This window comes from Anolis sagrei, chromosome 2 (genome assembly GCF_037176765.1).
Source record: "Anolis sagrei isolate rAnoSag1 chromosome 2, rAnoSag1.mat, whole genome shotgun sequence".
Classification (NCBI taxonomy): Eukaryota; Metazoa; Chordata; class Lepidosauria; order Squamata; family Dactyloidae; genus Anolis; species Anolis sagrei.
This window is the reverse complement of record NC_090022.1, coordinates 144,511,267-144,528,826: the sequence shown is the minus strand read 5'-3', so window position 1 is coordinate 144,528,826 and position 17,560 is coordinate 144,511,267.

Genomic DNA, 17,560 nt, shown 5'->3' with positions numbered 1-17,560 from the left:
GTCTTTTGATCAGCGAGTGGCTGAGCCACAGAGGCACTGGCTTCCCCTTGTGTCTACTCTTCCCTATGTTTCAGGTGTATACAGTGCTGATTTCTACTTTGCTACTGGGTGTGCACAGTAGGAACACTCACTATTTTACTACTACAACAATCATAATGCATACATCTCAGGTAGTAAATCTGGGGAGCAGACCCTCCCTATATCCTGGGGTGACCCATGGTCCAAACAGGGAGGATGCCTCGCTATGAAATGCCCACCCAGATCCTTTTGTTTCAGAGGCACTTCTGTCTCAGAGAAATCTGGAGAGGAACAGGTCTGGCCAGCTCCACCCTGAATGCTTCACTTCAGCACAGAAGACAAAGAAGTTCTGGTTGAGGAAATTGTGAAGAACAGCTGTTGTTCACAGAATACACACACACACAGCATTGGGAGTATTGAGGAAAATACAAGATCGGCGAACGTCAAACTGTCAATCATGGAAGAAGCTATAAGTCCAATACAAATGGGAAGATTTCCCCCAGTCATTGCAATGCACTTGGCTCCCTTTTATGTAGCACACACCCACAAATGTTCTCTTCAGGTTTTGTCTCAGTAGGTCAATGTGTTTTCGGTTTGGTTTTTTAAAAAATGTTTTCTGGCTTACGTGCCATATAAATTTTGCTGCATACACAATCTTTTGTGTGTTTCACGTACATGCTATCTTTCTCACAGAATCGGACCCAAGGTGGCTCACAACAAAATGAAATCAAACCCAACAATAAAAGTTTTGACTGAAAACCAATAAGAAGCCTCCCTGCAAGTGAGTACAAAATAAAACCCTGCTCAAACAAAACAAAAATAGTCTATGCCTGCTACCAAAAGGGAAGCAATTCAATAGGGTGGGAGCACTAAGAAGGCTTTCTCCCATGTACTCGCCAAGCAAGCTGTGGCCATGGCAGGATCAAAAGAAAGTGCTTCTCTGTTGGTCTTAAAACTCTGGCAGATTTGTGTAGGGAGATACAGTTTTTCAGATATTTTATTTTATTATCGTGTCAGAAGCAATTTGAGAATACAGTTATAATGTATAATTTCCTTTAATCAGAAGCTGGCTACGTGGAGTGCCTCTGGTGTCGCTGTGAGAAAGTCCTCCATTGTGATTGTGGCAGGGCTCAGGCTGCATTGTAGTAAGTGGTCTGTGGTTTGCTCTCCTCCACACTCGCATGTCGTGGACTCCACTTTGTGGCCCCATTTCTTAAGGTTGGCTTTGCATCTCTGTTCAGCACCTTCCAAGTCGCCCAGTCTTCTGTGTGCCCAGGGGGCAGTCTCTCATCCAGTATCAGCCACTTATTGAGGTTCTGGGTTTTAATCTGCCACTTTTGGACTCTCGCTTGCTGAAGTGCTCCTGCAAGAATCTCGGTAGATTATAGAAAGCTATTTTTTAAATTTAAGGCATTGACTTGCTGGCTGATAGCCAAACAGAGGATGGGCCAGAGATGTCAATGCTTTGGTCTTTCAGATATTCTGGGCCTAAGTATTATATAGCCTTATATGCAGGTCATGAGCATCACTTTGAAGTGTGCCTGGAAACAATCTGTAAGCAGGGAAGATGTTTTATAAACAGAATTATTTGCTCCCTCTAAGTGATTCCAGTCAGCATTTTGACCATAGCATTTAAGATCCATGGAGGTTTTCTGACAATTCCCAAAGGCAACCCCTGATAGAGTGTGTCAGAGTGGTCCAAAACATATTCCAATGGGAATGCTTTTGATTTATACCTGGGCTTCCTAAACTTTTTCTACTCACAACTCCTTTTAGAGCGGGAAATATTTTCACGACCCCTTTCTGCTCCATATTTACATGGACCCGAGTACATAGATGTATTAAAATAGGTATAAAAATTAAACATTTACTGATAATAAATCAGCATTTGCACAATATGCTAAACAGGCTGATTTTCCTTTTTATGAAATACAGTTAAAGCATTTTCTACAGAGCCCAATGTAAACACTGCACTCTGTTGCTAACAGATTTGTGCATTTAGACACCTTTTACTGTTGCCAAATTTTTCATGCCCCCCAATACTGAGCGAAGGGGACCTTATTTGGGGTCAGGACCCACACTTTAAGCAACAGTGATCTATACAACTGGCATAGTAATCTACTACTGTTAACATTTCAGAAATGATCCTCAACAGTTTGGCTTGTGGAAACAAGGATTGGTGGTAAAGCTTCGGTGGAGACACTTTCCCCCATGATATCTCTTCCAGAGGTGAATTTCCCTTCCAAGGGGTAGATTTCTCTCACTTCCTGTTGTCTCACCCCCATTCTTAACTATGAGTCATTTGTAAGTCAAATGCTTGTATTGAACAAGGAGGATAAACATAAAGGGAAATATAAAGAATTGCCTTCCCTAAAGTCAGGGAAGGATTTAAATGTCCCTCCTAATTTCTTTCCATCTTAATTTCTTTCCCCCCTGCCTTTCAAAACCATCATCCCTTGTATTCCTACATCCAGAAGGCTCATTCATGCATTGATACATCATGTATAGCTTCCTTCTCCTGGTTCCCTGATCCTCTGAGAATATAATCCAGATTATCAAATCAGATAATCTGCTTTGAACTGGATTATATGAGTCTATACTGCCATATAATCCAGTTCAAAGCAGCTAATCTGGGTTTTATATGGCAGTGTCGAAGGGGCCTGAGCTGGATTTTTTCTATTCAGGGAGTTTGAAGTTGTTTATCCTCAACTCTAGGCAGATCTTACCACTAGGCTTAGAGTTTCATTTAAGATTCCAGCTCAGTCGGCGTATGGAGAAACCGCTTATCTGAGGATTGTTTATTATTAGGGGTGTTAATCGTTGCCTTGTTGAGGATATGTGCTTGGAGGCATCAAGAATTTCCAAGAGCTCCCACAAGTCGGGCCTGTATTAGAAGGGATCAGCTTCCCTGTTTTATAGCAGCCTTGCTCTTGGATAAACATGATCAACAGGTGGGGCATGCAACGGCCTTGGCCCTGAAGGTCACATCAGGAGGGTCACGGGAGTCTTGGACGGGCCACCAAATGCTGACTGACGTCATTATATGTCTGTGGGTTGGCACAGTCCTCCCAGACAGAGCACAAATGTGTGCTCTGAGACAAGGATCACATTGATTTGTTATGTTGCAATGGACAAACAAGCAAAAATTTTGATAACACCACAGAGGAGGTTAGACTGCCTGCCTGCCTATCTAGTTCATATTGTACCTTACCACCCCAGAAGACACTCAAAGCAGCAATAATAAAAGAATGATAAATATTTAAATAGATCGACTAAAGACCAACAATGGTAAAGGAGTGATTAAAAAGAGAAGCACAATGTACAGTCAAATACATTTAAAACACAATTTTAAAAGCAAGACAGTAAAATAACCCCAAGTTGTTTAGTTTGTTGTTTTGCACACAAATCAGAAAAACCTTCATATGTATCTTTGCTAGCTCTAGCAGTACAAAGTGCATTAACCAACTAGAGCTTGAAAAAGGGACTATTTTTGGTGACAGTTCCTGGAATGTCTCAAATGAATGCAAATAATCCTGAGGTGGCATCTTTGCTCTTTTGGATGGCAGGAGGCAAATGGGCCCATCAATGGGGCAGTGAATCCACTGCAAATTTACTTCATACTTTAACGTTTCAAGCTGAAGCTTTTCCTAGCCATCCTATCTCATAACCATTTTGAATGTGAGACATTTTGATTGATTAATATTTGTATACCGCCCTTCCCAGCCCGCAGGCGACTCAAGGAGGTTTACAGAGGCAACAATTCAATGCCCAACAACACCATAAAAACATTTGAAACATTTTAAAACATTAACATAGAATATAAAACCATAACAAGATCGATAAAGCACCATAAAAACATTTAAAACATTTAAAAACATTAACACATAATATAAAACCATAACAAGATCAATAAGACACAAATCATTTCCGTCACCTAGTTAAAACATTGTCTAATCTCATCATCCAGCTGTTCTATATTCCTATGTCTGTTACCCTGCATTTTCAAACACTTGCTCAAAAAGCCAAATCTTGACTTTTTTCCAGATGAACTCGGTTCTTTCTTGATAGAAGGAACAATGAAGGTTGGTAGCTCTTGTGTCAGTAAAGCAATGAGTTTACTCCACGTTTTAGTCCACACTTCAAAGGCACTATCCAAAGTGCTGAAGCTGTTTTCTACTGGTGTAAAAACCCACAGCCACTATTTATAGGCAGTCCCCCATACGTATTGTCCCTTCTTTCATTTACTCATTGTGTGGGTAGCATTTTCTTACACACAAGGGTAGGTTATTTTCCTTGATGCCTCCATCCATGAAAATTAGACGAATGTGAATGTTGAGTGCTATATAGGACCACATATGGGGGATGTGTGTGAGAGAGAGCTGTGTAAGCATGCGTATACACATGCATTGAGGACTTTCTGATTGCTCTCTCTCAGGCCCCTTCCACACAGAACCAAAATCTGTGATGGGTTTTGGATTAACCTGAGATGTCCAAATGATGCCTCGGGCTAATCTATCTTAATCCAGAGTAAACCTTATTGCAAGATCTGGATCTGTTGATAAGTTGGGCCTATGGGGATTGACTCTCAGGACCACTTTCCACAATACTGAGGGCTAACCCGCATTGCCATACTGGTTCGTTGGGCTATTATAACCCAAAGGAGTGGGATAGCAATCCCATCCTCCCCTACCAGACCTCCGTTTCTCCTCTAAACTTACAGGGGGGGGGGGGGGGAGGGCTGCATCCCCAGACCCCTCGGAGAAAGCTGCCTGTGCATCAGGAACTTTGGAGAGGAGAAGGGGATCTGTCAGGAGCTTTCTATAAGGAAACTGAGAATACAGACCCTCCAGGCCCCTCCAGTAAGTTTAGAGGGGAAACGGGGGCTGAAGTTTGGCTCGATGCCCTTCTGGGTTGGCCTCTGCTTGACCTAGGAGGGCATGTAGCCACCTTCTGCAAAATTCCGGGGTTTAGGGCTGCTGTGTGGCTTCAATCTTGAGATTTTGGCCTGTCTGGAATGGCCCTCCCCCACAAAAATAACAATACTTTCCTATTGAATTAATGCAAACAGACAAAATATATTTGGCTCCAATTATGAAGTGCAATGTTGGCTGCTAGCCTGTTAGTGACATAGCAAGGGAGTTGAGGTGGATAGAGTTGCTGAATTCCTCCCTCTGTCATCACCAAAAAAGTGGATTGGATTTTTTTTACTAGACAGAGGAAGGAATCTACCATCTCTATCTACTTCAACTCCCTCTCTAAGCCACCTAACTTTTTTCCTGGCTGGGTGGTCTTCTTTTTGGCCATTCAGTGGCCAGAAGAGGATGGGAAGAAGATGAGGGAAGGCTGAGCAGCAGGCTAACCCTATTCTTCTCAACTCTCTCAATTTGCATGGGGTTGTAATCTAACACATCCAGATTATCCGAATGGGAAAGGCTGCTCTATATTATCCATTTACTTTTCTGTTTCTTACAGCTTCTCATTTGTTCCAACACTGTACTCATTGTTAGGGGTTTTCCTATTTTTGCAACAGCAACAGCTGCAGCAATGGAGAAAAAACCAAATTATTAAAAAAAAATCTTTCCACAATGCTGGTACTTAATAGAACACTACCTGGATTTTTTAGAAGAATATTTAGAACCCATCTTGATCTGATTATTCCGAAACTGACAGGGTGAGTCTATGTGTAATGTAATCCCTGCTGAATTCAATGGAGCTTCTAGGTAAGTGCCAATGGGGATATATGTCTTCAGCAGGGATCCTCAAACTGTGGCCCTTCAGCTGTTTGGGCCTCCAACTTCCAGAAGCCCTAGCTAGCTTGTTCAATAATCAGGAATTCTGAGAGTTGGAGGCCCAAACAGCTGGACTCCTGCAGTTTAAGGATTCCTGGTCTACATCCTTTCTTTCATGCTCACTAGCAACTTTTTCAGTCAAAGCAAGCAATGCCATGTTTTTAAAAAATGCTCATGCCAATTCCACTAATGTTCCTAATGTTCCACTAGTTGGGAAAGCTTATTTATGTTGTGCATATTAATGTTGTTCATCTCCAACAAACTGCCTGCCAGGCATCTGGAAACTTTCATTGCTAATTGATTTTTACAATGTGGTTTAAAGGACATCATTGACATACAGACACTCATCCTTCAGCGTGAGAGAGAAAGAGAAGGACATTTTCAAAATCCACTCACTTTCATCTTTTCCTATGGATCTCTCCCCCATACACACCCTTCATCATTACTTCCAGAATCAATTGGAAGATCACCAGGTACTTTGCAGTAAATCTAAAGTTGTTGCTGTCACTCAAAAATCTCTTAACAATAGCAACAAAAAAGGCTGCCCCTCACTTGATATCACTTGTGACAGATGGAAACTTGAAGCGAAAACCAGGAGTGGGTTTTTGTGTTGCAATTCTGATTTTTATTGCCACTTTGTACCCTCCAGTTGATTTCGCTTTATGGCGACCTCCCTCTTCCCTTCCCTCCTCTTTCTCTTCTTCTCCTTCTTTCCCACTTTCTCCCAGTATGGAATTTAAAGCAGCATACAGCAGTTAAAACAAACATAATTAAAATTCTGAGGATACAAAATTTAAAACTGTTCTAAGGGTTGGATTTTTGTGCAAGATTTATCCAGAGGATATTTTCCACTGCCTCCCTCTAAGGCTGATGGAGTATGGGGTATCCACAGTCAACCAGTAGGATTCCATGGAGGAGCTGGGATTCAAATCCTTATCTCCTGGAATCCTAGGGCCCATCCAGACAGTACCTTTATCCCAGGAGCTTCTGCAGAAACAGGAGGGTGGCCAGAAACTGTTCCCTATGAACACCGAAGCAATAGCTACAAAAGGCAAAAATTGCAAGGTTTCCAGGCGCGGTAATATTGTGGTTTTGAGCCAAATATGCAAATCTTCGTATGCCTGTATGTCCCTGCAATTGGAAATCATGGGATTTTTTAATCTGGGTTTGTTCCTGGGTTTTAGATGTTTGTTCCTGATTGGACAGTCCCTAAAAAGAAAGTGACACTTGGGTAGAATGCAAAAAAATTGTTTGTGTGCCAGAAAGTTCATGAAACATGTGGCGGGCACATTTTCTCTGGCCAGGACAAAGTTATGCCACACCTAATCAATGTTGTACATCTTTTCACAAGAAGAGCAAACAGAAACAGCTATGTATAACCAGGAACAGCACTCTGTTGTTTGATGCCGCAAGTACACAATCAAATCTGTCTGGACAGATGGCCAGGCAGCCAGGCTCCAAAAAGTGTCAATAATAACAAAGTTCTGTTCCTGGTTGAAAGTGTGTGTTCCTGTTTGATTGTGCAGTGCTGACTTGGGTGTAAATGGTCCTACCCTGTAAACTTTGTTTGTGTGGCAGATATTTCATGAAATGTCTGGAGGGCACCGTTTCTTTGGCCAGGACAAAAAAGAAAAAACCCTGAAATTTTGAAGTGATTCGCTGCAGTGATTCTCCACATATCCATATCTTGAATCTAAAAAAGCCATGGGAGTTTCCCGCAACCATCTTGGAGCCTCTAAATCTTGCAACAAAGCATCAAGTCTGGACAACAGAGGCAGAAATCCCAGGACCAAAAGGTCTATATGTGAACCTCTTCTGAAGTCCTGGGATTTTTTGCCCCTGTTTAAAACGCGTGATTTAGTGCTGTCTGGAAGTGCCTTTAATCAAACCACTGCAACTGCAAATAAAGTCATTGGATGAGATTACCCATCTAGGCCCACACCAACACACTTGTGCTCCTGCTGTGCATTTGGTTTTGACTGATGGACCTTTGGTTTCTAAATGGAAGCAGGGTGGGATGGGAGATATTCCACAAGGCTGAAGTCTACCATTCCCCAAGTTATAAAATGACTGTTTGTTTAAGAGGGGTCGATACAGATTCTGGGTTAACACTCTTGGGAATCCAAAATATTCCTGTTCATTAGTATGGGGTGTTGCTCTTTCTAATGGATACTAGAAACTGGGGGAAGAAAGTTGGGTGATTAAGATGCTGGCACAAAAGAGACAACCAATTTTCACTAATGGACTGCCACTCCATTACATTATCATTAGAATGACGGCATTGCTTTTTGGTGTGTAAATTAAATGGAGATGGTAGATCTTGGCTCATTCCCAGCGATGCATTCTTGATACTTGTGAAGCCTAGGAGGCAATATCTCAGTTATGTTCTTCTTTCTAGAAAATGAGACCTGGTATTAATTCATTTCCAGGACATTGGGAAATTTTAGCATTGGAAGCAAAGATATTGTATCAGAATTAAACAGGTACATTTTCACTTTGGCAGCACTTTACGAATGCACACGTGCGTGTACACATATACAAATGGATTTGTTGCCAGAAACTGTGTGTATTCAAGCCAGCAAACTATGTTAGGTGGTAAATAATATAATAATATAATAATATAATATATTGTATACACATATAATATTTATAATATTATAATGTAATGCAATATAATACCACTATTAATAATGCAATATTATAATTATATATTTTATATTACATGTGATATTACTAATAATATTACAATATAATATAATATTACTTACTTACTTACTTACTTAGGCGATCCCTCGTAGTCCGAGGATGATGGTCCTCCAAGTTTGGTGTCCTGGCGGTGGGTCCGTATGTGACTGTGGAGCCCTATTCTTGATCTGCATCTTCTCCCACAGTGAGGGCATTAGCTTCCAGGTGGAAGGCGGTCTCGGTCGGGGTTAGCTTGACGCGCCTTCCTCTTGGCACATTTCTCTCTTTTACCCTCCATTCATGCCTCTTCAAATTCTGCAGCACTGCTGGTCACAGCTGACTTCCAGCTGGAGTGCTCAAGGGCCAGGGCTTCCCAGTTCTCAGTGTCTATGCCAGAGCTTTTAAGGTTGGCTTTGAGCACATCTTTACATTTCTTTTCCTGCCCACCAACATTCCGTTTTCTGTTCTTGAGTTCATATTAATAATATTACTAATAATATCACAATATAATATGCAATATCATGGTATAGTACAATATAGTAAAATATAATACTGATATTGTACTATGCTAATAATATAATATATTATATGTATATATATCTTGTAAACCACTCTGAGTCCCCTTTGGGGTGAGAAGGCCGGCATATAAATGTTGTAAATAAATAAACAGGCCACTTGTTTACCCTGATTACCCATAATGGGTATTAGGGCTTTCACACATAAGGCTGTGAGGCAAGGGTCTCAGGCAGCACATAATGGAGATGGCAGAGGCAAAAGTACTTTCTAGACTGTTTCTTCAAAGTCCCACAGGCTTTTCCTATGAGAAATGATATTCCATTTCTTTCTACCAAAGCAAGGCAAATTCCCTTGTTTTACCTTTTTCTCCAAGAAACCTTGTTGGATGGGTGTTGATTCATTCACCCTCCCCCCTCTTTCTCTCTCTTGACAAGCTCTAAAAATCACCACTTTAACCTTTGTCCTACACTAACTTGCTGCCCTCAGGTGAGATGGAAGAGCCTATATAGTATCCTATTACTGATTTATAAAGGCCCAAGGCCAACTTACACCCCTGCAACTCATGTTGTTGTTGTTCTTGTTGTTGTGGGCTCAGAATTCGCTGCCAATAACAAATTACATGATCCCAGTTCCTTTTCCCAAACCCACCTTTTAAACTTCTGCAGCCCAGTGACTGGTGGAAGGGAGTGGCAGAGCAGTGTCCAGTTGTACTGGGTGTACACAGCCATGTCATCATCTTCCAGGGCTTCAGAGGTCAGTGTAAGCTATTTCAGTTCCAACTTAAGTAGCTCTATGAAGGATCATGCAGAAAAGCACAAGGGGTGAAGATATCATACATCTTTATTGTTTGGAATATAAGTGCCTCGCACTACTAGCCTCTTATATAGGCCTGACTACAATATTATAAATCACTCAAGAATCCTGATGCTTGGAAGTTACCCCTTTCCACATTCCAGAGCCCAGTTCTTCCCCCACCTTTGGTCAATTGAGTTTTATGGCTGGTTCATATGTCCTGTCCTCCCTTTTGGCCCATGGCTATATGTTCTGTGTCATTGTGGCTGACAAGTTGTATGGCATGAACTAGAGATCATGACAGTCAATTTCTACTGGAAACCCAGCACGTTTCTGTACAAGGAAGAGGAAAGAATTGCCAATGTTCTCCTTAACTTTTGATAGCAAGTGTCTTGAATCAGCCCTGTTTAGCATTACTGTCTTTATATCTGTTAACTACAGTTGCTCTGGAAGAACAAGGGAGGTTGGACTGAAGAAGAGATGTAGAAACATGGAATTTTGTGGCCCACTTCTTGTCTCTTAACTACAACTAAGAGATCCACTTCACTACATCTCCAACAATGGCTTCAGGTCTAATAATAACTTATGCCCTAAGGTTACCATGACTCCCCTAGTTTCTAAGGCACTCCTGTAGTGTAGTGATGCGTCTTCTTCTCTCAATTTTCCACTTAAAGATTCCTAACCTTCTCCACAGATATGACACATGCACAACGGCTGTTTGCATTGCACATGCCTTGCAAAACGATTGGTGTTGCATTTGTAGTTGCCACATGGCCCACATATTCAGCATTGCCTAGCTCCATGACTGCCTATACTTGTTTTGTGCAGTTTTCAGTAAGTGTGTGTAGCCAAGAGGTGGTCTTGTCATTTTTCAGTGTTATTGCATCATTTTGTAACTCTCTGTTCTGGACTGTCTCTCAATATTTTTGAAAATTGGTTCAACTCCAAAGTCTAAGGCAAAATATTTTCTAAAAATCTTGGTGGATTTTTAAAGTCTTTTCTAGTTGTGATCTCAGGAAATTTAATGGAGCCATAAGCTTGATGTCTTATGCCAAGCACTGTATAACCAGTGTCACAGACATTTTGCCTATTATTTATAATAATAAATCTTATGAGAGTGATACAACTTACCAAAACCTTTTCGTGAGATGAGTTGCTGTGGCATATAGGCCAAGAGACTAAGGCATTGTAAGTTCCTTGTTTATATGTCACTTTGGCTATGAACTTGCTAAATAGTTGGGTGGGCAGAGGTGGGGCCTGCTACTGGATAGAAATAGGACACAACTTTATTTGGTTACAACTACAGATAAAGTTGAGGCACATATGTCAGCAGCCAATACACCAAAATGATGGCCTTGAGATTGACGGCAGGCACATATGGGTCCAGATTCAGGCATCAACCAACTTGATGTTGATAAATAAGCCCGAAGTTATGTGCATGTGAGGATCCAGATGCCCATCATGGTCTTGCAGTCATCAGGGAGATGTCTGCCCCCAGCTGGGCAATGCCACGAGACACTATATATCCTGAGGCAATGGCTCATGCCAACCATCCCCACAAATGTATGATAAATAGATTAACAAATGCATAACATAACACAAATAAAAAGAGGGAGGGAGGGAGGTTGGCTGTCTGGGACCTTGGCCTGCAATTCCTAAAACATTTGATCACCCAATCAGAGTGACAATCTACATTCAGCTCACTCCATTTACATGGAAAAACAAGCCAGGCAATGAATTCAAACCATAGTTTGAATTCATTGGCTGGTGCACACGAGCACCCTTGTTCTTTCCCTTTGGATTCCCTTCCCTTTAATTCCATAAATATTCTTGGGTTTTAATATAATATAATCATGTATATGGCTTTTAGCTTAGCTTGTATTCTTATATTAAGTATCTTAACAAGGATACGTTTATTTTACAGTTTTAAATCTCTTGATCCTTAACTCTAATATGCTTGTACAGGATTATGTCCCTTTTCTCTCAAACTGGTCATTGGCCGTAATAAAGTGAACTTGAACTTGAACACTGGCTGGTTCTTCGTCTTCAACCAAGCACGATTACCACAGTCCTCAGTTGGGTCTGGGATGGAGGCTGCTCCTCACTGCCGGGGTGGCGCTTATTATGCTGCACTCTTGCCATGCCACACAACTGTGGCCACCTCATAATCCAGGCATTGGGTTTTCAGTCACCAGGTTAAGGATGGCAAGCCTGCACTGTTAGAAGAAGCCAAACCAGAAGCAACTTTATTTCTCAAAACAGGTCTTGGTCTCTGAGCCAAATGATGGTCCTTTAATAGACAATGTGGCATTGCAGTTGTTGCTACTGTAATTGCAGTTTTAGCAAGGGCAAACATAACCCCAAAGCAACAAAATAAGCAAGCAGGCCTCAAAGCAAAACCTCAGGCACCTGGAGGACTTTCTGTTTTGTGTTTCTTGGAGCTGTGGGGACTCGTAACATACGCAGAGATTTCTCATTGTGGAAAAAGGTGACTGCTGACTGGGTGGCTGCCAAGACCCAGAGGTGGTCGACAAATTTACAGTGCCACAAGCCAGAGGGTGGGTGTATTTCCTCCTCCATAACCTTGTTATTTCTATATTTTCAAGCACTTCCCAGAAGGTGAGAGAAAGCCCAACATGCTTTTTCCTCTTGACTTCACCCTGTTCTTAATTAGCTTTGGTTTGGAGCAAAGAGCTTCCTTCTGCCCTCCTCTTCCTGACTGGCAGTGGGAAACCAGCCAAAATCGGACACAGTTCAAGACAACGAATAACATTCCAGCTGCCAACACACACAGGGTCCATTCCCAAAGCTCCACAGATGCTCTTCTCACAACACCACAAATCAACAAGCATGCTTTTATTTCCACAGGGAATTTTCAAATGGCATTTTGAAATGCAAAATAATGGACCAGATCCCTCTTTTCCCACAGATGCCCTTGCAAGTACTGGGGAGAGGAACTTCCATAGGGCAAGGATGGGGGATAGGTTGCATTCTAGTTATTACTGGAATTTAGCTCCCATTGGCCAGCATGGCCTAGGATGAGGAATATTGGGAATCATAGTTGAGCAACGTCTGTAAGGCCACATGTTCCTTGTCCTTGTTGTGGTCTTATAATGAAGCCCTTGTGGTCCCTTCCAATTCTATGATTCTATGACAATAGCTCCCATTAATTTTGCCTGATATGGCAATGCCTGGATACTATGGGTGTTGCAGTCTAACCCACCTGAAGGGTATGGATGTGAAAAAGATGTCCTGATGTATAGCTGTCCCCCAAGGCCCCTCAAAATACACTCACACTACTTCATAAAGTGGCCAGTACAATTCAGCAAAGGAACTGGACCAATCTTGGATGGGAAGTCTGAAATTCCAACTTGTCCTGTTACTTCCTTTGTCTATAAATGGCTAAATACAACGAACACTCCCTGGTCCCAGTGAGTAATTCTCACATCCTCCCTGTTGCTTTGCTGAGTCACAGTAGTTCTGTGCTGAATTACATACATGGTCATTGGTTTCAAAGGAAACTTTAACACATCCAGCGAATCATTGGGATTGGCTGACATCGAAAGCCATTCTACTGCTACTTCCCTTTTGCTGCAGTATACTGTGCCAGCCCATAAAAATACTTTGACTAATCCTGACTTGAAAATAGGTTGAGGAAATAACTCTGTCATAGGTAGACGCACATGCACACGCACACACTCACACACACATGAAATGCTATGGGATAAAGAAGAGTGCCTGCAGTCATTCTTACTTTACTTTAGTTATTCTGAAGGCTGCATATCTACCACTTTTGCTATTTTTAACAGCATCATTAGTAGTTTAAGATATTGACATGCGACTACCACACTCGTAATAACAATGAAAATGATGAGTTTCAGCGCAAAATTGCTTGGAGTCCCTTTGCCAAGAGATTATTTGCACAAAGATGCAAAGCTTTTCCTAGCAGGGCTTCAAAGTCTGTTTCTTTCCATCATGCATTCCTTCAATCCCCACCACTCTCCAGCATAAATCTAAAACATCCGATAAAGCCACAGCAGCCCAGTGTGCAGAACATGCAGCATTATTAGCATGCTTCCCATTGAAACATTGCCGCCTGGCTGATTCCATAGCTGCGCAAGATCGCTAAGCTTTCCCAAATGTCAACATAGTCTGATTAATCTAGAGATGCCTCAGTGCTTGTAATCAAAACTGGTTTTGTTCCATTGGAAAACATCTGGAAGACTGGGAGAAATTCTCCAGAAGTGGGTTGGAGAAGTGGGAAAAGTAATGTGTGTGCACAGGCAAATTAAGATGGACAAATCTGATTAAGACTGCTGGACCATGTGGCTTGATCCATATAGTCATTGAATTCCTTTTCTGCATTGATTTGCACTAAAAAATATCTTCAGTACATATTAAATACATACTAAAATGTATGTATTTTGAGAAGTATAAACTGAAAGAAGTGGCATTACAATATGCAAGCCCAAGCAAAATTTGATGCCAAGTTAAATTCTAACTTAGATAAGTTTAGATTGGGTTTTGAATCTGTAAAGTGGATTACAAAAGTTACACAAATACAACTTTTGGATGACAACTTCATCTTCTAATCTGCATAATCTAGGGAATGCTGGGCACCATAATCAAATTTACAGTACTTTTCCAAGCAAAGCACAACTCTACATGGCCCAACCAGTTGATTCTGGGCATGTTCAACTGGATATGTAGAATTTCCAAATGCACTTTTGATCTTCATGCTGAAGTCATAAAGGTTTTTGGCAGGATGGGGAGGTGGTTGTTGAACATACAACCCTACAACCTCAGAGATCTAAAAGAAAAGACTTTGGGTGTTAGTGGACTCACGTGCACCTTTCAGTTCACAGTCTGAATTGTCTTTCTTAGTCTTAGTTATGTAGCCTTGCACTTCACCCCATGCCCTCTTTCCATTGTTACAGCTCTGCACTTATCTCATTCCCTTGTCCTATTGTTTACAGCCTGGCCACGTTTACAGCAGCTTGCCGCCATTGGTTGATGAGTGCAATTTTATTGAGTCTTAGTTATTGTTTTATATGCCTATGTGCTTTGCTCTATTCTATTTTATAGTGTGTTTTATTTCATGTTCTGTTTTAGGCATCTTGTGCCATGTGAAAGCTGCTCCGAGTCCCTTCGGTGAGATGGTGGCGGGATACAAGAATAAAGTTATTATAGTCCCAACTAGAATAGCCCCATTCAATCAATTGCCAACACTTACATATTTTCCCATTGATTCAATGAGTCTACTCTAGTTAGGAGTACAAATAGGATTCAGGCAGCTCTTTTCAATCACAGTGTGTGCTTGGCAGCATTGGGAATGCCATTTTTGCAGGACAAATACTTGATGTGGTGACAGACAAGTACACACCATGCCCAGATCAATTGTCGGCATTTCTATGTATATTTAGGGATTGTTAGCAAGCTGGAAACAATATCCTCAGATTGCAATTACATTCCTGGAACACCTCATCCTCATGAAGGTGAAGGCAGGGCTCGGAAACACAATTACAGATCCCAGAATTCTACCTTGAGCATGGATAGTGTTGATGTTTGTTGGGGAATCCTGGGAGCCAAAGTCCAAAAGAATGGCTTTTTTGAGCTCTTTGAAAAAGCAAGACTTAACTTGAGCATTCACAATCATTGTAACTCATCCTTGGATGTGTTTGCATCAATGTCTGTAAATGATTTGATATTATTCAAGTTTCTGCACAATTTCCTGCATTCTCCAGGCATTTTCATGACTCACAAAGACCTAAGTGTGGTTCAAATATCCATATGTGATGTATTAGAATTTTAAAATGTTGAGATTTTTACAATGTGGCTTTTGGTACAGTTAAACGGTTTGAATTGATGAAATGATCCTTTCAGACTTTGTGGTGCTGTTTATATGTTGCTTTCTTTTAAATGGTTATGCTTTTAACTATTTTTAATTGTGCTTTTAGAGTCATTATACAGTTGACCCCTTGTAGCCAGATTCTGTGCCCATAGATTCATGGCTTGTAAATATGTTCCCTTTCCAAAACTAAACCTTGATTTTGCCACTTTATATAAGGGATGCTATTTTCCTGTGCCACTGTATATAATGAGACGTGAGTATTGTTGGGCGAGTGGACTTAATAACAAATGACCCTCCTCATAAATGTACAGCAGAGCAACTCATTAGCAGCACCGTGACACAGCACCACTAAGTAGCCCAAAGTGATAAAACGAACAAAAACAAACAGACCAATGTTATATCTTCCACAGGAGGCTTTTCTTTGTAGTAAAATAATATAGTTGAACTATTTACAATAAGAAGGTTTCCACAACATGAATGAATAAATACATAGTTACTTTACATGCAGCAGTCTTCATACACTGAAGGTCTCTCACACGAGGCTTCTCTCATACAGAAGTTTTCCTCACAAAGACTGAGTTCCCTCACTGAGGCAAGCTAACACTAACAGGCTTCGGCGTACTCGCTCTCCTCAGGGTGACACTAGCTTTGGCCCACTGACTCTAACAGGCTTCAGCCTATTTGAAATCGGAAGTGACCCTCACCCCCCAAGGACTCTGTAAGAGATAGTTCAAAATCAGGGAATTCATAGTTTTGCCAAGGACACCAGGCTGGAATGATCCTGCAATCTCTCCCCCATGTGGGAACCTAAGGCTTTTTCCATGGCCCCATGGCCCAACTCTTATGGACTTTCCATGAACTTTCATAAACTTTATAGGAACCTTTATAAACTCTTGCCAAACTTTATGAACAAATGGACTTTGGGGAGCTGACATGACTTTCCCTTTCCCTGCATGATCCCCCCTTCTCTTCCTATGAATTCCTTGTATGTTCCCTTGCCCCATTCCCCATCCCCTATGTGTATGCATGTTTATATGAAAATATGAAGGAAAGCAACTTTTTTTTCTCATAAACCAGCAGCTCTTGACTCTGGAAACCCCACGCTTCCTGAGCTGCCAATCCCCTAACAAAAAGATTTCACCAAGCCTACTTGCATGGACAATAAAGTAAATGGCTCTTATCAGACCAGGCTTTGGAGGGCAAAGCTAGACCACCTGGAAAGATAGGATCTATGGACACTTTAATCACTCGACACAAAGGGCATCTTTCTGTCTGTGAGGAACCAGAAACTTTGCTACAGTCTCTCCATTGTGTCAATCCTGACTGGTCAGAAACCAACATTAACTTCTTCAATGGACTCCATATTTCAGGACTGTAAAAACAAAGGACGTATCCCCTAGAGGTGGATCAAGACATTAATCCAAAGAATCAAACAATAACTTTGACTAGGCTTGAGAGCCTAAAGGTTATCACCCAGCCATTTGGCAAAAATTGGTCACCTAAATCCTGACAACTAGACATTTCTTAATTGTTTCCCTGTTGCCTGCCTCCCTTCCCCCTCATTGGCTGAGCAACCAAAGCAGGGCTCAGGCCGCCATTGGCTCTTCTGCTGGCTTGCTGACGTTACAGCCAATCATAACAAAGCCAGCTTTGGGGAGTGGGGGTGGGCATGGGAACTTTTGAATCTGACTGCTATAAATATTGTATCTCTCTGCCCAGTAGGCGTGTCGATTTTGTTGGCAGGCCACTACAATCGTCATCCTTTCCAGCTGGAATGAAATAAAAACCTTGGTGGCTTTCTCTTCAGCCTGGTGAGATTTATTCTGGAATACTGGCTTCTTTTCTCACCAGACAACCCACAATGGCTTGGATCTCGCTATCCACAGCCATTCTAAATTGCTCGACAACA